The sequence below is a fragment of the Mauremys mutica genome, chromosome 5 (assembly GCF_020497125.1).
Source record: "Mauremys mutica isolate MM-2020 ecotype Southern chromosome 5, ASM2049712v1, whole genome shotgun sequence".
NCBI classification, from domain to species: domain Eukaryota; kingdom Metazoa; phylum Chordata; order Testudines; family Geoemydidae; genus Mauremys; species Mauremys mutica.
The window spans coordinates 39,657,724-39,679,904 of NC_059076.1; the positions used below are offsets into that span (position 1 = coordinate 39,657,724).

General features: G+C 49.7%; 1 long non-coding RNA gene across 1 annotated transcript in view; it reads right to left on the reverse strand.

The window, feature by feature from the left end:
* Window positions 1–9,615: 9,615 nt before the first annotated feature.
* Window positions 9,616–22,181, reverse strand: part of LOC123371983 — a 28,773-nt gene continuing 16,207 nt past the window's right edge. Inside the window, exons 3-4 of the long non-coding RNA XR_006580031.1 lie at window positions 12,182–12,450; window positions 9,616–10,213 (exon numbers count right to left, since the gene is read on the reverse strand). This is a non-coding gene — a long non-coding RNA (uncharacterized LOC123371983). The remainder of the gene's footprint in view (window positions 10,214–12,181; window positions 12,451–22,181) is intronic.

The window sequence follows — 22,181 nt, forward strand, 5'->3', positions numbered from 1 at the left end:
GTGCTCCCAGGGCTGACTGATCACCATGACAGTTTTACAAACATAAATGCAGAGTGGACTGGAAAGAGCAATGCTGTGATAGGATCTTTTGGAACTCAGCTCTGTTTACTATAATGAATAAAGGACAGTTTGCCCCCAGGATCACTTTGGACATTTGGTGTGGAGATTACGCTGGTTATCCTGGGAGAACTGGCTTATCCTCTGCTTCCTTGTTTAATGAAGCCATCCAAAGGCTATTTGGACAGTTTAACTATTGCCTCAGAATGGCAGTGGAGTATGTATTTGGCCATCTGAAAGGAAGGCGACACTGCTTGTAAAATAGGTTGGAAGGTGCTGGAAAAAAATCTTGCCTGAATGTGACATATTAGCAGAGGCATTTGAACAGGGACCCAGGGGCTATGCCCCCCCGTTTTTAACAACCATAAGGGTGAGCGACGGGGAAGGGATAGAGAGAAGTGAGCAGGGGCAGGGTCTTGGGGGGGGGGCGGAAAAGAGAAGAGGCAGTGTGGGATCAGGGCCTTGAGGGAAGGGTCAGGGCAAGGGTGGGCCCTTAGGGAGAAGGGGCAGGGTGAGGGTACCTATGACCCACACACACACACTTTTAGGGACCTTCTGTCAGTCCTGCATACTAGGGTACAATCCAGACTAAAGAACAGCTGTGTCACCTCTGCCCTGCAGCCTTGGGTGCCTTACAATGTCTTGCTGAAGTGACTTCCACCTGAGCTGCTCAGAAACAGCCTTCCAGCATGCAAGCCATGAGTCTGTGTGTAACTGCAGCCTGGTAGCTTCACTTGGATTACACTCTGGTTCTCATCAGCCTTGTTTATACTGCAGGGTGACCCCAACACACACCCAGTCTTAGTTTTCCCCCCAGTAATATATGTCCTGTACTGCCCAGCCCTCTCCTGGACAATACAAGTTGTATTAAGTCTATTATTTCTTTAAAAGAATAATGTGACATCTGATTATTTCAGAGAGTTATTCAGATACGAAACACACTGGATTAGATAAAACAGTAAACAAGTTTATTAACTACAAAGAGATTCTAAGTGAGTACAAGTAATGTGGCATAAAAGTCAGAAATGGTTACAAGAAAAATAAAAGATAAAACGCTTCTGGTGCCTAACTTAACAAACTATGTTAAATTCAAAGCAAAATTTTTACCCTTTGCTTTCAGCAGTCTTACTGACCAAACTTCTTAGCTCAGGGCCTCTCCCCCCAAGTCCAATGGCTGCTTCTTTTGTCCCTTCAGGTGTAGTGAATTGAAGGTGTGTGTGTGTGGCGGGGGGGTCTTCCCCTTCTTTTTATACTCCTGTCCCCCCTTTGACAAGCATTTCCAGCTGGGAGAAAAGTGACAGGCAGTCTGGGTGGAAGGGCACTCCATGTTGTTTCTTTGCTAAGATGTTGCGTTTTTTGCCCCTGGCCCCTTATCTGCCAAAGAATGGCCACTTAGCAGGTAATGACCCATCTGTCTTGTTTACACTTGGCTGAGGTGTCAAATTACCTGTTGTCTCTGAGGAACTGGTTTGGCCGCTCCCCAGACTTCTCTGGAAACCATGCTTTTAGTCATGATCTCAGCTTATGTTTATAACTTCACATATAACACTGCTACTTAAATTTTGCCATTATATTATAGGTCAGCAAATTACAAGTTTTTAAGTGATACCTCACAAGACATGTGTCAAGGTTCCTCCCCCACTCTGAACTTTAGGGTACAGATGTGAGGACCTGCATGGACACTTCTAAGCTTAATTACTAGCTTAGATCTGGTAACACTGCCACCATCCAGAAATTTTAGTGTCTGGATCACTTTCTGTCCCCCCAAAACCTTCCCCTCCCTGGGCAGCCTTGAGAGGCTTTTTCACCAAGTTCCTGGTGAACACCAATCCAACCCCTTGGATCTTAACACTAGGAAAAAATCAATCAGGTTCTTAAAAAGAAAGCTTTTAATTAAAGAAAGAAAGGAAAAAATTCTCTGTAAAATCAGGATGGAAAATACTTTACAGGGTAATCAAATTTATATAGCCCAGTGGAACCCCCCTCTAGCCTTAGGTTCAAAGTTACAGCAAACAGAGGTAAAATCCTCTCAGCAAGAAGGAACATTTACAAGTTGAGAAAACAAAAAATAAGACTAACACACCTTGCCTGGCTATTACTTACAAGTTTGAAACATGAGAGACTGATTTAGAAAGATTTGGAGAGCCTGGATTGATGTCTGGTCCCTCTTAGTCCCAAGAGCGAACAACCCCCAAAACAAAGAGCACAAACAAAAGACTTCCCTCCACCAAGATTTGAAAGTATCTTGTCCCCTTATTGGTCCTCTGGTCAGGTGTCAGCCAGGTTTACTGAGCTTCTTAACCCTTTACAGGTAAAAGAGACATTAACCCTTAACTATCTGTTTATGACAACATGCCTTGAACAAAATTACAATGGTATGTAGGGTGTGAACACAGGGGTATATTCTGTCACATGCAGCTATCATCTCAGTGTATTTTGCACAATATTTATGAGAGAAGGGGAGATGGACTTTGTAGGGAGGCACCCTGGCTCCCCGCCACGCCTGAGAAGGACGAGCCAGACCAGGTGCCGGAGTGGGCGGAGCCACCGCTGCCTATCCCCCCCCCCCGCTCCAAGTCAAGGGGCGGGACAGGAAGTATAAAAGCCCAGCCCCAGCACTCAGTTGGGCAGAGGCTGCTGGAGAGGACAGATGCTGGTACTTGAGCGCCTGCTGGGCCCAGCCGTCCCTGTGCCTGGTATCCAGAGGAGTGCTGGCCTGACCTTTCCTGGGCCTGGTACCCTGAGGAGTTGCCTGAGCATCCCCTATGCCCAGTATCCGGAGGAGTTGCCTGAGTGTCCCCTATGCCCAGTATCTGGAGGAGCCCATGGTCTGGGACCCACTGGATGACGTTGGTGAGGGACAGGTACCTAGAGAGGGGGAGATTAGAAGTGGCCTGGGGGTAGCTGACCCCAGTCAGGCTGCAGATATACCTGAGCCTATGTCAGTGTGTTGCGGCCAGGATCCCCACTGACAGCAGTGAGTCTTTGCTGCTGCTAAGGCCCTGGGCTGGGATGCAGTGGAGCGGGAGGGCCTGTGTCCCCCCCCTGCCACCCTTCCCAGGGTGGCAGACTCCCCCTCCCCCCTGGCCTGAGGAGGCCTTTGCTATTGTTTAGTTTGCTGCTCAGCCCCTGCCTAAGGGTCTGAGCCTTACCTGTGTTTGTTGCCCTGCCCTGAGCCAGGGCTTGGGCTATATAGACTGCTACTGTTTAGCTCGCTGCTTGTTGCCCTGCCTGAAGGGCCTGGGCTCACAGGCTACTGTGTGTGCTCAGCCCTGCTGAAGAACCTGAGCCTGAACTGCTTGTTGCCCCACACTGCTCCAGGGCCGGGCATATAGCCACTGGGTTTACTTGGGCCCTGCTAAAGGGCCGGGACTCTGCTGTGGGTAGAGACTATTGGTTTGCTCAGCCCTTGCGGAGGGGTCTGAGCCAGAGGTGGACTGCTGCCTGTCGGGAGGCGCCCTGGCTCCCCGCCGTGCCTGAGAAGGACGAGCCCCATACCGGACCTTTACACACTTAATGATGGGTGGGAGGCTGAGGTGCAGAGACTTACTCAGGAGTTTGAGGAGCCAGCAGGTGTCTACTAGAAAATGGAAACAGCCACAGCAATAATTTCAGGGCTGCTCTGACTTTGAGTCTCATACCTGAAAATGTGCTCCTGTACATCCAGCTGTTCTCCCAGGGAGGGGATGGTGGATAGATTGTGAGTAGTGTGATCTTTGATGAGTGGTAGAAGTAGCATGTCATGGCTCCTTATTTTAGAGTGTCTTTAACTTTGTAAAAGCCTGTGACCTATGCAAAATGTATGGATATCCTGTGCAGAATGCATAAGACGGTTACTCACCGTTGTAACTGTTGTTCTTCGAGATGTGTTGCTCCTATCCATTCCAGTTAGGTGTGCGCGCCGCGCGTGCACGGCTCTTCGGAAGATTTTTACCCTAGCAACACTCGGTGGGTCAGCTGGGCGCCCCCTGGAGTGGCGCCGCTATGGCGCAGGATATATACCCCTGCCGACCCATCCGCCCCTCAGTTCCTTCTTGCCGGCTACTCCGACAGTGGGGAAGAAGGTCTGGAATGGATAGGAGCAACACATCTCGAAGAACAACAGTTACAACGGTGAGTAACCGTCTTTTCTTCTTCGAGTGATTGCTCCTATGCATTCCAGTTAGGTGATTCCCAAGCCTTACGTAGGCGGTGGGGTCGGAGTTAGATGTTGCAGAATGCAAACTTCTGTGCCAAAGGCTGCATCATCTCTGGACACTTGGGCCAATGAGGCAAAGGTGTGGACCGAGGGCCAGGTAGTTGCACGACACATCCCCTGAAAGGGTACGTGAGCCAGGAAGGCAGCAGAGAAGCCTGAGCTCTGGTGGAATGTGAAGTAAGGTGGCTCTATGGAACATGGGCCAAAACACAGGAGGTGCGGATGCACGACATCATCGAAGACGAAATCCTCTAGGAGGAGACAGGCATGCCCCTCGTCCGGCACGCCCGCACGACGAAGATTTGGGGGCGTTACGAAAGGGCTTTGTCCGCTCGATATAGATTGTGGATGCCCTACGAACGTCTAGGGAGGGCAATTGTTGCTCTCCTTGCTATAAGTGAGGCTTCGGAAAGAAGACCGGAAGGAAGATATCCTGGATGATATGAGAGGCTGACACCACCTTTAGGGAGGAAGGCCGGACGTGGTCACCACTGCCCTTGTCCGTGAGAGACACAGTATACCGTGGGTTCATCGTGAGCGCCTGAAGCTCGGAGACTCGTCTGGCCGATAGAAAGGCTACAAGGAAAAACTGTCTCCCAGGACAGGTATGTCAGTGAGCATGTCGTCAGTGGCTCGAATGGGCAATCATAAAACTGGTTAGAACCAGGTCGAAGACCCAGGTTTTGGCGGGGGCCAACTGGGGGGGGGTATAACGCTCCAAGCCCTTGAGGAACCTAGAAACGACAAGGTGTAAGAATACGGAGCGGCCACTCTCCGTTGGGTGGAAGGGAGAGATGGCTGCCAAGAGTGCCCTTAATGAGGACCGCGCCAGGCGCTGCTGTTTGAGAGACCAGAGGTAGTCCAAGACGGAATGGATCGGGACCTCGGCGGGAGAAACATTGTGCGTTTCGTAGCAACAGGAGAAACGCTTCCACCCTGCCAGATACGTTAACCGAGTGGAAGATTTCCTACCACCCAGGAGAATCCTGTAGAACCGAGGCAGAACAATGTAATTCGGATCGGTTTAGCCACGCAGCAGCCATGCTGTGAGGTGCAGGGATTACAAGTCTGGGTGGTGAAGCTTGCCGTGATCCCGCGTTATGGGGTCTGGGCAAAGAGGTAGGGAAACAGGGTTGGCTACCGACAGGGGTAGCAACCTGGTGTACCAGTGCTGCCTGGGTTACGCTGGAGCGATCATGAACAGGTGCGCTCCGTCCCTGCGGAGTTTTAGCAGGACCCTGTGAACCAGCGGGAACGGTGGGAAATCGTACAGCCGATGGCTCATCCACGGCATCAGAAAACCCCTCCAAAACTGAGCCCGGGGAGAGGCTTGGGAATGAGGAGAACTTCTCTCTCTTTTCGCTCTCGTGGGAGCGAAGAGGGCTATGCGGGGAAAGACCCACTTCCGAAAAACGGAATGGATAATGTCCGGAGGAACGACCACTTGTGAGACAGGAAGGATCTGCTGAGGCGATCCGCCAGCTGAAACGCCTGGTATACAAGGCAGACTGCTCTCAGCTCTCGGACATTGATGTGTAAGGCCAGCTCTTGAGCCGACCGAAGGCCGTGAGTGCGAAACTGACCCAGGTGAGCACCCAGCCGAGAGATGGGGTGTCTGTCATGAGGGTCCCCGAGGGGTTAATGGAACAGCCTGCCTGGATACACCAGGGAGGGCGCTGACTCCCGGTCTAGGGAGCCCAGGATGCTCTGGGGGAACGAGACGACCAGGAGTATGCTATCTCTGCCCGGGTGGTACACCAAGGTGAGCCACAATTGAAGTGGACGGAGGCGAAGCCTGGCATGTTTGGAATCAAACATGCAGACAGCCATGTGACTCAGGAAACCTAGGCAAGTGCGAGCCAAAGTTGTCGGGAAGGTCCGTAGACCTTGTACAATTGTTACCATCACTTGAAACCGAGGCTGAGGTAAGCAGGCTCTGGTGAGACTGGAGTCCAGGATGGCCCCAATGAATTCTATTCCCTGTGTGGGAACCAGAGTGGATTTTACTATTGATCATCAGGCCTAGACACAGGAATAGGTCCGTGTCGATGCCCACAGGACTGGTAACTCGGGCCGGGAGGTCCCTCGAATGAGCCAATTGTCTAGATACGGAGAACGTGTATCCGACGGTGGCGAAGAGAGGCGGGGACTACCGCCATGCACTTTGAATACACTTGGGCTGTATAGAGGCCAACCGGGAGGGCCGTATACTGGAAACGACGGTAGGCCCCCAACCGGGGGTACCTTCTGTGTGGAAGAGAAATGGCGATGTGAAAATACGCGCCCTTCATATCGAGGGCGGCATACAGTCTCCAGGATCCAAGGATGGGATGACGGTCCCCATGGGTACCATGCGGAACTTATCTGCATCGTGAACTTGTTGAGGTCCCGCAGGTCTAGGATAGGTCCGAGACCTCCCTTCGCCCAGGGGATTAGGTTTCGTCCTTAGGTACCTCCTGTATAGCTCCGATGAAGGGGAGCGTCCGCACCTGTTGCAAGCGGAATCGCTCGTGAGAGGGGTCCCTAAGAGGGACAAGGATGGGTAGGCTTTTGCCCCATTGGTGGTTAGAAGGACCTTAATTTTGGCTCCTTTGGGGGCCTGATTGACGCCTACGACCGCGTAAGTGACGCTTGCTGGCAAAGTCCTGTCTTTGTCTAGGCGCAGGGTAAGAGCGGTGAGGCTGGGGACGGAAAGGTCGGCGCTAAAGCACCGGCGTGTGCATGCCGAGAGAGAGCGCAAAGTGACCCTGCTGCCCTTCAGGCTTTGCAGCCTAGGGCCCGTTTTTTTTTTTAGAGAACAGGCCTTTGCCACTGAAGGGCAAGTCCTGTATAGTGTGCAGCAGCTGCGAGGGAAGGCTCGATAACTGGAGCCATGAAATGCGCCTCGTGGCAACACCCGAGGCCAGGGTCGTGGCAGCGGAGTCAGCTGCATCCAACGAGGCCTGGAGGGAAGCTCTAGCCAGCTTCTTCCTTCGTTCCAGGAGGGCATCGAACTCTTGATGGGAGTTCTGAAGAACCGACTCTGTAAATTTGTCCACCGCCACCCATAGTAGCGGCTAAGCAGGGCTTGCTAGTTTGCTACACGAAGTGGCAGGGCCCCCGCCGAATACATCTTACGGCCCAGTAAGACCATTCGCCTAGCCTCCTTGGCTTTAGGGGCTGGTGCCTGCTGGCCATGGCGTTCCATCCCATTGAGGGACTGGACGACAAGGGAGCGGGGGGGGGGTAGATGTACCTATAGGTACTCGTACCCCCTGGATGATACCATGCACTTGCGTTCCGATCAGAGGAGGGCCCGAGGAGTATGTTCCTGCCCCTGCCTCATCTGGGGAGGAGGCAGAAGAAAGGCCAGGGACAAGCGGGTCCTGTGTGGGCTCGCACTCCTGGACGACCTCCTGATCCGGTGGGATCTGGGAGCCCGGTGGCTGAACCGGGGCTTGCTCTGTACCGGTCGGAGGGGGACGGCTAATTGTCGCCTCTGGCACCCAGAGCTCCGACGGAACGGAGCGAGATGGGAGCACCGGTATGCCTCTGGCATGGTAGTACGCCCAAGGTGACTAGAAGGACCACTGATAAGTCTCCTGACCTGGAAGACTCTGGAGGGCACATCGGAAAACAGAGTACTGCGCATATGAAGCGTCCGCACGTGGCAACACTGATGCGTGGCTGGATGGCCCTGAAGGAGCTGAAGAGCCTTTGGTAGAGTCTCCTTCTCTAACTGATGTCGCTCGACGCGGCACCGGGGATCGGTACCGGGAGACATACCGTTACCGAGAACGGGACCTGCCACCGGAGCTGTGCCGGGCGGTCGACTGAGAGCGCGAGGCTCAATGTTCAGGAGTGGCTACGGGAGTCTCGGTGCCTGGGGCGGTGCCGGGAGCGGGATCGGTGCCGAGTGTACCGGGCCAGCGAACGGGACGCTGACCGGTGCCGTGAGTACTAAAGGTACCGAAATAGAGAACGGTGCCGAGACTGCGAGCGGCGTCGGGACCTCAATCGGTGACGGGACCGAGAACGTCTGCGGGACCGCGATCGGGAACGGTGCCGCTCTGCGGTACCAACGCAGGGTGGCGTGAGCAAGACAGGCTCGCCGATAGACAATATAACCTGCTCCGGCGGTGTCGGGGGTTAAAGCAGCCATCAACTCCCTCGCTGTGGAAATATTTCCAGCATGGAGGGAATAGTGAGCTCGACCACAGCTCGCACCGGGGAGCGTTCAGGTGCTGGACTCGACGGCTCTTGCGTGTCCGGAGTCTACGGTGCTGATACTGTCGGTGCCGCAGCAGGTACCGGTGCCGGGCAGTATGACGTAGTAGAGCGCTCGGGCTGCGGAGCAGGCGGCCTGGACGCAGCTTAAAAGCGAGCTCGACCACGGTTCTTACCGGGGAGCTTTCCAGCACCGGACTTGACGGCTCTTGCCTGGCCGGAGTTAACGGTGCGGATATAGTCGGTGCCGCGGCAGACATCGGGCGATCCGACTGAGCATAGCGCTCGGCTGCGGAGCAGGCGGCTCGGACGCAGCAAGTATATTGTGCCTCTTCATCCTCCAGGAAAGGGAACCATGCCGAGTGGACGTCGGAGCCAGCGAGGGCCAGTGCCGGGAGGCCTTGGCGGTACCGGCGATCCGGTGCCGAGGGAGCGCTCCTTGAAGACTAACCAGCGCTCGGTGCCAAGAGCGGAGGAGCAAGAGCTGCCTCCCTCAGGAGCTGCTTGAGACGAAAGTCCCGCTCCCCTTTGTTCTCGGATTAAAGGCCTCACAAATGCGGCACTTATCTGTTAGTTGAGATTCCTCGAGGCACTTAGGAGAGGATCTCTTGCCGAGCAGTGTAAAACCCTGTGGACCGGGCATCGGACCCAGCACCGGGTGAGGGGAAGGGGATATACCCCGAACCCCTGAAAATAAATACTATACTACAAACAAATAAAGTTAACTACAACTATAAACAACTGAACTATATACTAAACGAGAGAAACTACGAGTAGCTAGGGAAGTGAAGGTCAGCTAAGCCGCGCTCCACTGTTCCAACGGCCGTCACGGGCGGAAAGAAGGAACTGAGGGGCGGATGGGTCGGCAGGGGTATATATCCTGCGCCATAGCGGCGCCACTCCAGGGGGCGCCCAGCCGACCCACCGAGTGTTGCTAGGGTAAAAATCTTCCGAAGAGCCGTGCACGCGCGGCGCGCACACCTAACTGGAATGCATAGGAGCAATCACTCGAAGAAGAATGACAGCTTTTAATAAATTCATTTTCAAGTGTTTGTATTAAACAATGTAATGACTAGAAATAAACATTTGATTACATCGATAACAAAACAGCTTTAAAGCAACAGTGCAATGGATGACAGAGCACAACAATGTGGCGACTCCAAGTCACAGACAAGCATATAGCTTGCTTCTGCCTCTTCTTGTTCTTGGGCCTTCTGGTGTTGAGTGGTGGGACTCAAACTTATCAGGGGCATTGGATGGCTCAAAAAAACTGGGCTTCCAGGTGCAATTGTACTCGCTGCCCTCAGCTTCAGCCTGAGAAGAGAATGGCCTCTGGGAGCACAGCTGCAGGGTTACAGCAGGGAGCAGATGCTGGTGTTCCCAGTTCCCTGTACTGTCAGGGGCTGCAGAACATGGCTCGGTCCTGGTTTAGGGCACAGGATTATCTGTGGGCCCAGTAGCAGCATGCTCGGCTGCAGAGCATTCTGCTTCTATATTGCCTCTGCATATCCTGTCTTTCTCCACAATGTCTTTGCAATTGTAGTGCTGCCTCTGGAGAGCTCCATTTCTTTTTCCCTCTCCAACCTCCACCTCGCCATTGTCTTTGGAGTTGTATGGGAGGCTCCAATGAGGTCTGCAAACATGTTATCCTGAGTTTTCTGTTTCTTCCCCCTCAGGTTAACCAGCTGCTTAGCCTTTGATAGAGGCCCTGTCCTTGAGGGTCTGGCTGCTGCAGGTGCCATGGCTGGGGGACTGGGAGGAAAAAACAAACAGTTATTGTTCATATTCCAGAGAGGTTATGATAGCACTTACGTGTATTTCTGATTTCTCCTCCATGAGATTCATCCTGGGGGAACCCCACAGATGGTCTGTACATGAGGAGGGCTAGATTGGAATTTTGTCTGTGCAGTTCATGCTGTTTAGGGTTGCCATTGTGCTTTGGAGGCTGGGGACGCTGGGAATTATATTCCCAGTTTGGCTCTGCAGTTTTGCTGTGCCTTGTAAGTGCTTATAGAGAGTGCTGGAGGTGTTAGCAGGGGACAGCTGGGGGCAAGCTGAATAGTAATCCCTTCTACCTCCCCTTTAGGCTGTCCTCAGTGACATTACACTGAGGCAGGTGACTAGGATGCATAGAATGTCTTTATTCGAAGAGGCAAAGGGTAGTGAGATACACTGAAGTTATTCACCAAGACGGTCCCGTAGAAGTACTGTAGGAGTGGAAGGGAATTGTGAGCTATATTGGGTGTGGGGGGAATGACTATGCAGTTATCCCATATAACGGCTGGAACAAAAATCTAGCAATTTCTCAGCCTCAGGTATGTCTACACTACAAGCACTACAGGGGCACAAGTTCAGCGCTGTAGTGTAGACCAGTGGTTCTCAACCAGAGGACTGGGGCCCTCCAGTGGGCCGAAAGCAAGTTTCAGGGGGGCTGCCAAGCAGGGCCGGCATTAGACTTGCTGGAGCCCAGAGCAGAAAGCCAAAGCCCCACTGCATAGGGTTGAAGCACAGGGCCCGAAGTCCTGCCACACAGTGCTGAAGCTGAAGCCTGAGCAACTTAGCTTTGTGGGGCCCCCTGTGGCATGGGGACCAGGCAGTTGCCCTGCTTGCTACTCCCTAATGCTAGCCCTGGTTTTCATATGCAGAAAAAAATAGTTGTTGTAGCACAGATGGGCCATGAAATTTTTATAGCATGTAGCGGGGGCCTTAGAAAGAAAAAGATTGAGAAACCCCTGGTGTAGATGCTTACTACAGCTATAGAAGTGTTTTTCTGTCACTCTGGTATACCCACCCTCTTAAGGGGTGGTAGCTAGGTTGATGGAAGAATTTTTCTGTTAGCCTAGTTGCATCTGCAGTGTGCATTAGGTTAGCCTAACTACATCACACAGGGCATAACATTTCTCACAACCTTGAACATTGTAGCTGGGTCAACCTAAGTTTTAGATGTAGCCCATGCCTTCAATTCTGCTTTATCTCCCCTGCCGACATGGTGAAAATGCAGAGAAAAATATAGAGTTCTGCACGGATTGTTTGAAGCATTCGTGGTTCACAGTTTCTCTGTGTTTAAGTCTGTGTAAAACCATTATGACCTTTGCTATACTTAAGGTAAATTTCTTGTCTTGTATAAATGACCTCTAAAATGTATTTCTACCTCAGCAAAAAGCTGTAGTATTAATACCTGTATGGGCATGTAATGCCCATGCCTACCTCATGTAAACTGAAAAGACTTACTACACTTCTTTTCCTGTAAACATTGTCTCAATAAACAGTTTAATTTTGCACAATTGAATGTTTTCATTATTCAGATATGCTGTGGGAGGGGAGGTGGGGTAGACGTCGTAACTGCACCATTCTGCCAGACACCATTTTTAGCTGACAAATTAAATTGGGGTTTCATGAGGCAGGACAGATGCAGGGAGGGGAAAAGAAAATAGATAGATGGGTGTGGTGGTATGTGTAGTGGTGTGGGCTTGAAAACAGTCACTAGCTGGGCCTTTAACATGACACCGAAGCAGTTTGCCCAGCCATACCACCATTTGAAAACCTATATAGAGGAGGGGGCAAATAGACAGTGTAGGCCAAGGTAGGGAGATGGGAGATGGAGATTCCAAAAGGCTCCCACCTCACATCTGCCAAAAATGGCGGAGGCCATAGGGTACCCAGAACAGAAGCTAGCATGGCAGTATAGCATAATAATAGATAGTAAAGATAGATACTTACATGTTCAGGTTCCTTCCATAGGATCTGCCTCCTCAGGCCTAGCCTGGCTTCTGACTAGGAACTGGACTCACTTCTACACAGCCGCCATCAGGGTCCTGAGTCTCAAAGTGATCCTGGCTTTCCCTGGACAGTTCTTTCACTGACCTCCTTGTGTTCCTCCTCTGATGACTCTTGCTGATCGTTTTTTGGGATGGGCATAGGGGGGAAGCAGGGTCAACAGCCTCCTTGGGTTCAGTAGTAGTACAATTGCTCAAAATCCTGTCCAGGTCCTCAAAAAAAGAAAAATGGACAGGTTACAGTCCACTACCAAACCTTTTTTGTTTGTAATCCTTAGTTTAAAAGTAAGTCCTCCAGAACTGTTTGCTCTTTATCTGGCACTGGTCAGAGTCCTGATTGAAGCCCCTCGCAGACATCTGACTAGCAATGTCCACAAACAGATCTTTAGTCCAGTGGCTGACCCCAACAGCTTGCTGCACCTGCACATCTCCCCAGATGGCGAGGAGATCTAGGGTCTCAACATGGCTCCAAGCAGCTGCTAGATGTATGTTGTAAGGCTCCTGGAGTAATATAGCAATGCTGATATATTCCAAGCCAGGAGCAAATGGGCAAATTCTAGCCTCATGCCAGTTATTAAACAGGAAGGGGATATCTGGTCAACTTGACCCCAATGCAGTGGAGGGCAAAGGTAAACAGATAGGTCATAATTAACACCTACCAAGCAGTGTGGGATAGCAGATGGAGGACAGCTAAAGTAGTGTGCACCAGCATTGAATGCACACTAACAATAGACCAAATTAACTCCATTTGCATCAAACTTAATACACTTGGAAAGAGGATTCCCAAGTTCACAACAGATGCGAAATTAGTGCACTGTAATGAACTGTGTCGGGTGTATGCAGGCGTTTTCCACACTGGACTAAACTCCCCAGGTAGCCATACCCACAGTGAATTAGCCAGGTGACTTGCCAGCAAAGGAAGGCAGGGACATAGGGGTTGTTTTTTGGCTCTTAACTTCCAGATACTCTACATGGAGGAACCCACAATGAGAGGAAAATGGCACATCGCCAACACCATTACTAACTCTTCCTCTGCCTCCTTGTGTGGGTCCTCTAGCCAAACAGGCATCTTGACCCTGGAGGCTTCTACCCAGGTCCTGGTCTTGACTTGCTAGGAATGCAGCCTGTATGTCCCTGCTGAAGAAAGACAGGTAGGGGGAACCATCTGTTGTGAGAGGTGTCTGTTGGGGGAGTCCCCTAGGAAGCAGGTAAGACCTGTAGAAGGAGGTGGCTTGTCTGCATAGTTTCTGAAAGCCATGAACTTTGATGGGATGCACATAGAGATGTCCAGAATGGATGCTAGCTAGCTAGAAAAGACTATAGCAAAACCAAAGGAGGCATGAGAACCAGCTGCTCTGCGGGGAGAAGACTGGCTGCTGGTCACCTTGGGTAGTAGACAGTGCTCGACCCCACACCCAGGTCAAGAACTGGTACACTGTACTGACAACAGAAGGAGAGGAGCAGACCCCAATGGCTGAGGAAGAGGAGTCACCTGCCCCCAAGGCTGGGAGGCTCACAGCCACCACATCCAAGAGGAGGAAATGTAGGTGGTCAGGGACTCCCGTCGGAGGGGGGCAGAGGCATGCATCTGCTAACCTGACATGTCCCAGGAGAAGTGCTGCCTGCCTGGAACCCACATTTGAGATGTCACAGAAAGGTTGTCAAGACTCATCCATCCCTCTGACTACCACCTCATGCTGCTCATCCACGTGGGCACCAATGATATTGCCAGGGATAATCTCGAGCAGATCAGCAGTGATTACATGGTCCTGGGAGTGAGGGTGAAGCAGTCAGGGACACAAGTGGTGTTCTCGTCCATCCTGTCAGTTGAGGGTAAGGGCCCAGGCAGGGACATGCGCATCCTGGAGATCAGTGTATGCCTGCGCAGATTGTGTCAATGGGAGGACTTTGGCTTCCTTGACCATAGGATTCTGTTCTGGGAAGGAGGATTGCTGGGAAGAGATGGGGTCCACCTGACCAAGGAGGGGAAGAGCATCTTCACACACTGACTCACCAACCTAGTAAAGAAAGCTTTAAACTAGGCTCAAAGAGGGCAGGCAACAAAAGCCTACGCATAGGAATTAAAAAAAAGTGACTAAGAGTGCTAGATGTTAGGGGGAAATGGAAAATTACAATAAGGTCACAGGAGCAACAAGAGAGAAAACAGTGCGGGAATCTGCTCAACATCTGATGTCTATAAACAAATGCAACAAGTATTAGTACATAAGTTAAGTTATTACTTAATTGGCATCACAGAGACTTGGTGGGATAAATCTTATTACTGTAATATTGGTATAGATGACCATAGCATGGGCGGTGGGTAGAAGAGGCTTGAAGAGGCTAGGCCTCCCCAAACGGGGCAAGAAATGCTGGATGCAGCACACCTCCAAAGCCCCACCGCTTTTGGAGCACCATCGCCAGAAGCCCGCACCAGCGCCCCATTTGCACTCCGCTCCGAAGCCCCGCTTACACTTGGCCTCTTCCCCGTGCCACCACCCCCCGCCCAGCTCTGCCCTTGCTCCGCCTCTTCATGCCCCTGCTCCGCCTCTTTCCACAAGGCCACCCCTCACCTGCTGCTCAGAGAGGAGGGGGAGGAGAGGTAGGGTTGCCAACATTTTAACTGCACAAAACTGAACACCCTGAGGTCCCCCCGCCTAGGACCCAGACCTGCTGGTTGCTTACGGGGCACAGCGTGATGCCAGAACAGGTCGGAGCTAGCCTGTCTTAGCCCGGAAGCACCGCCAACCAGGCTTTTAATGGCGCGGTCAGTGGTGTTGACTGGAGCCGCCAGGGTCCCTTTTCAACTGGGTGTTCTGGTCAAAAACCAGGGCACCTGGTCACCTTATGGAGAGGAGTGGGCAGAGGGGCCTCAGGGAAGGGGAGAGCGGAATGAGCGGTGGGTGGGTGGGGGCCTCTGGGGAAGAGGCACAGTGTGGGTGGGGTGGGGTACAGGGCCACAGTCTGGTGCACCCCCACTTCTATGGAGCTTCTGGCGCTTGCACCCAGCCTCCCTAGACACAAGAATCACGTGCCACCTATGGACCATAGCTTGTTCAGGAAGGACAGGTGGGGGCGGGGGGGGAGGAGGTGTTGCATGGCTAAAAAGCAAAGTAAAAAAGAGATGGTAAAAGGCAAAAATGCCTTTATTAATAGGAAAACAGAAAGGAACAAAGTGACAAGTCAAGTACTTTTTTGGCCTGCTTAATGATATTTGAAGAGTAGCAAGCAAAAGACACAAAATAGAAAAAAAAAATAAAGTACATCAGAAGCAGGAATCCTTCCAAACAATCAGTAGGGCCACTGAACAATCAGGATGCTAAAGGAGAACTCAAGGAAGAAGAGGCCACTGCAGAGAAACTAAATGAATTTTTTTGCATCTATCTTCACTGCAGAGGATGTCAGAGATTCCTACACCTGAGCCATTCTTTTTAGGCAACAAATCTGAGAAACTGTCCCAGATGGAGGTTTTAATGAAAGAGGTTTTGGAACGAATTGATATATTAGATAGTAATAAAATCACCAGGACCCATTCACCCAAGAGTTCTGAAGGAACTCAAATATGAAATTGCAGAACCACTAACTGTGGTATGTAACCTATTGCTTAAATCAGCATCTGTACCAGATGACTGGTGGGTAGCTAACGTGACACTGATTTTTAGTAAGGGCTCCAGAGGCGATTCTGGCAATTAAAGGCTGGTAAGCCTGAAGTTACTACTAGGCAAATTGGTTAAAACTATAATAAGGAATAGAATTATCAAAAACATAGATGAATATATGTTATTGTTATATGTAAAAGCCAACATAGCTTTTGTAAAGGGAAATCACACTTCACCAGTCTATTGGAATTCTTTGAGGGTGTCAACAAACGTGGACAAGGTTGATCCAGTGGATACAGTGTACTTGGATTTTCAGAAAGCCTCTGACAAGGTCCCTCACCAAAGGCTCTTAAGCAAAGTAGGCAATCATAGGAAGATCCTTTCATGGACCAGTAACTGGTAAAAAAAATAATAATAAAAAAAAAAAAGGAAACAAAAGGATAAATATAAAATGGTAATTTTTCACACTAGAGCAGTAAGCAGCAGAGTCCCCCAAGAATCTGTACTGGGGCCCGTGCTTTTCAACATATTAGTAAGTGATTGGGAAAAGGAGGTAAAAGAGTGCGGTGGCGAAGTTTGCATATGATACTAAATTACTCAAGATAGCTACATCCAAAGCAAACTGCGAAGAGTTACAGAGGGATCTGACAAAACTGTGTGACTGGGCAACACAATGGCAGATGAAATTCAATATTGATAGGTGCAAAATAATGCACATGGGAAAAGATAATCCCCAGTTATACATACAAAAAGATTGGTTCTAAATTAGCTGCTACCACTCAAGATAGATCTTGGAGTCATTGTGCATGGTTCTCCAAAAATGTCTGCTCAATGTGCACTGGCAGTCAAAAAGCTAACAGAATGTTAGGAACCCTTAAGAAAGGGATGGATCAGTGATTTTCAAACTGAGGGTTGGGACCCCAAAGTGGGTTGCAAACCCATTTTAATAGGGTCACCAGGGCCAGCATTAGACTTGCTGGTACACAGGGCTGAAGTTGATGCCCAAACTCCACCCCTCCCCCCAGGGTGGCGGGGCTCAGGCTGCAGCCCCCTCCACCCGAGGCTCGATCTCCACCCTCCTCTCGGGGTCACGTAGTATCTTTGTTGGCAGAAGGGGGTTGCAGTGCAATGAAGTTTGAGAACCCCAGGGATAGATAATAAGGCAGAAAATATCATGTCACTATGTAAACCCACGGGACTCCCACACCTGGAATACCATGTGCAGTTCTGGTCACCCCATCTCAAAAAAGGTATTAGAATTAGAAGAGGTAGAGAGAAGAGCAACAAAGATGATTGAGTTATGGAACAACTTCCATATGAGGAGAGGTTAAAAAGAATGGAACAGTTCAGCTTAGAAAAGAGATGATGAAGGGGGCTTTCACCATCTCTTGGTGTGGTCTTTTGAGGGGTCTCAGTTTCTCTTAACTGACCATCCTTAGTTTGGTCTCAGTTCCTGGACCCTCAACTCCAATTAAGCTATCAGCTGGCAGGGGCGGCTCTAGAAAATCCGCCGCCCCAAGCAGGGCGTGCGCCGCGCCGCTCGCGTCGCCCTTCCCCGGTCCCGCGGCCGGAGCAGAAGTGCCTGCGGACCGTCCAGTGGTCCCGCGGCTCCGGTGGAGCATCCGCAGGCATGCCTGTGGAAGCTCCGTCCAAGCCGCGGGACCAGCGCACCCGCCGCAGTCATGCCTGCGGGAGCTCGACCGGAGCTGCGGGAAGAGAGGACCCTCCGCAGTCATGCCTGCGGCAGGTCCGCTTGTTCCGGGGCTCCGGTGGACCTCCCGCAGCCAGGACTGCAGGAGGTCTGCTGGAGCCAAATGCCGCCCTGCCGGTAAAATGCCACCCCACGCACCTGCTTGGCACGCTGGGGTCTGGAGCCGGCCCTGTCAGCTGGTACACTTTTGGGTTTGCAGTCTCCTTCAGCCTCCTGGCAATTTTCTTAGAGGCAGCCTGTTGCAGGGCTGTTACTCCTTTGATATCTCAGGCCTTTTGGCCTCCCTTTCCATCTCTGTACTCATCTTTATAGCAGGTCTTGTTTTCTCTCTTGGTTGCAGCTGTGGGTGAACTGATTGGCAGTTCTGGCAGCTGTTTGGGAGTGTGATCAAGCCGCTTGCTTGTAAACAGAAGATACGCTGTGCCGGAATGCACTCCTGCATTCACACCCTACACTCTGCTGTAATAATCTTTGTACAAAATATGCCTTGAAAAGTATCACTTGAAAACTAATAACTCTCTAGTCAATAATATCATACTGTAATGTACAGTTATGAACATAAGCTGAAATGACTTAAATGGGTTTACCAATCAAGTCTTTGGAGGGAATCAACCTGTTCCTCATGAACAAAAAACAAGCTGATGCCTCTAGCCAGGTGTCAAAGTTGATTGTCAATCACATATCAAGTGGTTATTCTTTGTCAGCGAAAGGGGGACAGGAACAGATTGATCTGCATTTCAACAAATAATAACATGGAACCTCTTTCACCAGGAGACTCCTTGTCTCCGTTCTCACAACTGGAAGGAACTTTATCTAGGGGTAACTGTTAGGAAAATGCCTTGCAAAGGTGACTGGACTATAAAAGTGAGAGGGAGAGAGCCTGGGGTGTTTTTGCCCATCTCTCTCTTACTCTCCCTTTCACCTAAGATGACAAAGAAACCAGCCCTTGGACTTTGGGTGAGATCCTGACCTGAAATTTGGTCAGCAATACATCTTGAACCAAGTCTAGTTTGGTAAGTCTTAGCTACTAGGAAGCATTTTATCTTTATTTCTCTTGAAACCATTTTGATTTAAATACATTGTACTTGTACTCACTTAAAACCTCTCTGTAGTTAAATAAACTTGTTTTATTCTTTAATCAAAACTAATCCAGTATTGTGTTTAAACTGAATTGTTTGGTAATGCCAATTAAAGTAGCAAGAGGTCAGACATTGACCCCAACAGACCTGTAATATCTGAACTGTCTAAGAGAGGACTGGACAGTGCAGAACACACATCTTTGGGAAATTTGAGAATGGGAGTGTGTTGGGGTCACACTACAAGTAGTAACCGAGGCTGGTGGAATCCAGAATGTGACTGGAGTGTGGCTGGCAGGCTGCAGCTATACACAGATGCTCAGGGTGTGGTGTTATTTACCCTTTCACATAACACAAGAACCAGGGTCACGCAACGAAATTAATAGGCAACAGGTTTCAAAAACATACATAAGTGCCTCTTCACAAAACACAGTGTCAAGCTGTGGAACACAACACCCCATGGCAATGAGAAGGCCAAAAAGTATAACTGCATTAAAAAAAAGTATTAGATAAGTTCATGCAGGATGGGTCCATGAATGGCTATCAGGCAAGGTGGTTGGGGTGCAACATCAAGCCCTGGTATGATGTTATTGACATGAACTGTGACTGTCTAGATCATTTTTGCAACCAAGGTCCTATAGTGGCACCAAATCTTGTACAAAGGAGATCAAGTAAGGTATCAATGGAAAGGTTGTAATTTGCTGGTTATGATTATGGTGTTTGTATGTGTGTATTTTTGTATTTGAAGTTATGAATATCGGCTATGTACTTGTTTCTCAATGTGTTTGTAAGTAGCACCAGTGAAGCAATTCTAAGTAGCACCAGTGAAGCATTCAGTCAGTTTCTTGAGAAAGGACTATTCTGAGTAAATGCCCAATCAAGAAACACTTAAGTGACAATGGACCTTGGGAAACTCCAATCCACATCTGCGGAGCCTTCCTGTGAACGTTCAAGGCAGCACATGAGCAAACTGAGTCATGCATGTACATGTGACTTGCCCATGTGACTCTAAATTCCATCTTGTTGCTGTGATTTTCCACAGTAAGAACAAAGGGGTCCTGCCACATGGCAGAGAATATAAAAGGCCCTGGAAAACCCTCCATTTTGTCTTCAGTCCTGCTTCTGACCGCTGGAGGAACTTTGCTTGAAACTGAAGCTCTGAACAAAGGGCTGAATGACCCATCCAAGCTGGGATGTTTGTACTCCAGACACTTGATTGGTTTAAATCGGCAGTAATCCCATCAAGCATAAACTAAGAACTTTGCAATTGTATGTATTTAATTCCATTTAACCAATTTTAACTTGCATCTATATTTCTTTCTTTCTTTTTATAAATAAACCTTTAGATTCTAAAGGATTGGCAACAGCGTGATTTGTGGGTAAGATCTGACTTGTACATTGACCTGGGTCTGGGGCATGGTCCTTTGGGATTGGGAGAACCTTTTCTTTCTTTTTCTGGGGTAGTGGTTTTCATAACCATTTATCCCCATAAGAACTGGTGCTGGTGGTGATACTGGAAAACTGGAGTGTCTGCGGGAATTGCTTGTATGACTTCTGGTTAGCCAATGGGGTAAAACTGAGGTCCTCTCTGTTTGGCTGGTTTGGTGTGCCTTAGTAGTGAATGACCCCGGTCTTGGGTTGTGACTGCCCTGCTCCAAGCAATTTGTCCTGAATTGATACTCTCGGTTATGTCCTGCCAAAGGCTGCTTTGTTACACCTGGGTATCCCTAAACCTCTGCCTGTATGATGGAGGATGGATCATTCGACAATTGCCCTGTTCTGTTCATTCCCTCTGAAGCATCTGGTACTGGCCACTGTTGTAAGACAGGGTACTGGACTAGATGGACTATTGGTTTGACGCAATATGAACATTATGTTCTTATTATACACTAAGAATATATATACACACTTGTTCTGAGATCCAGAAGGAGGTGAGAGGCAGACCACTTGAAAGTCTGAGTGAAAGTAAAAGGGGGGAAAAAACAGGGGGAGCATCATGGATCACCAAATCAAGAGGCCAAGGTAAATGAGGCATTTCTAGGACAAATAACACAAATATCCAAACACAAGATGCTGTGGCACTGGGGAATTTTAGCTACTGAGGCATCTGTTGGAAAAGTAACATGGTAAAAGACAACATTTCCAATAAGTTCTTGGAATATTTTAGAGACCAATTTTTGTTTCAGAAGGTGGGGGGTGGAAATAAAATGGGACAGTCATTTTAGACTTGATTCTAACTAACAGGGAAGAATTGGTTGTGAATCTGAAGGCTGGGGGCAATTTGGATGAAAGTGAACATTAAATAATAGATTTCATGATTCTAAAGAAAGCTAGGAGTGAGAGCAATAGAATAAGGATAACGGACTTCAAAGAAGCAAACTTTAACAAACTCCGAGAACAGGTAAATAAGGTCCCATGTGAAGAAAGTTTAAGGGAAAAAAGGAGTTCAGGACAGCTGAGTTTATCAGAGACAATATTAAAGGCACAACACACTATTTGATGCTAAAGAAAGATAGGAAGAAAAGTAAGAGGCCAATATGGCTCAATCAAGAGCTCTTTAATTATATGAAAATCAAAAAGGAATTCTACAAAAGTGGAAATATAAACAAATTGCTAAGGATGAGTACAAAAGAATAGCATAAGCACATAGGGACAATCTCAAAAAGGCAAGATACAAAATCAGTTATACCTAACAAGAGACATAAAAAGTAAGGCTGCCTGTCTGTCATGGAAGTCATGAATTCCATGACTTCCTGTGACATCTGCAGCAGCTGGTGCTGGCTCAGGGGCTGTTAGGGTGACCAGATGTCCTGATTTTATAGGGACAGTCTCAATATTTGGAGCTTTTTCTTATATAGGCTCCTATTACCCCCCACCTCCATCCTGATTTTTCATACTTGCTATCTGGTCACCCTAGGGCAGGGGTAGGCAACCTATGGCACGGGTGCTGAAGGCAGCACGCAAGCTGATTTTCAGTGGCACTCACACTGCCTGGGTCCTGGCCACTGGTCTGAGGGTTCTGCATTTTAATTTAATTTTAAATGAAGCTTCTTAAACTTTTTAAAAACCTTAGTTACTTTACATACAACAATAGTTTAGTTATATATTATAGACTTAGAGAAAGAGACCTTCTAAAAATGTTAAAATGTATTACTGGCACGCAAAACCTTAAATCAGAGTGAATAAATGAAGACTCGGCACTCCACATCTGAAAGGTTGCCGACCTCTGCCCTAGGGGCTGCCCGAGCTCAGCAGCACCTGGGCCAGCAGCAGCAGCTTGGGTGTGTGGGAGGGGGCTCAGGGCTGGAGCTCTGGGCTGAGGTTGGGGTGTGGGGTGGCTCTTGCTGGTGGGAGCCGGGGAGCCCTCCCCTCCCCACAGTATGTCCCTCCAGCTCCTAGGTGGAGAGGCTAGAGGACTCTGCACGCTGCCTACAGTCCCCAGCCAGTGGGCGCTGCGGAGCCAGCGCTTGTGGCAGGAGCAGCGCATGGAGCCCCCCTGGCCGCCCCTCCCCCTAGGAGCTGCCAGGACATACCGGTCAGAGCCAGGTAGGGAGCCTCCCC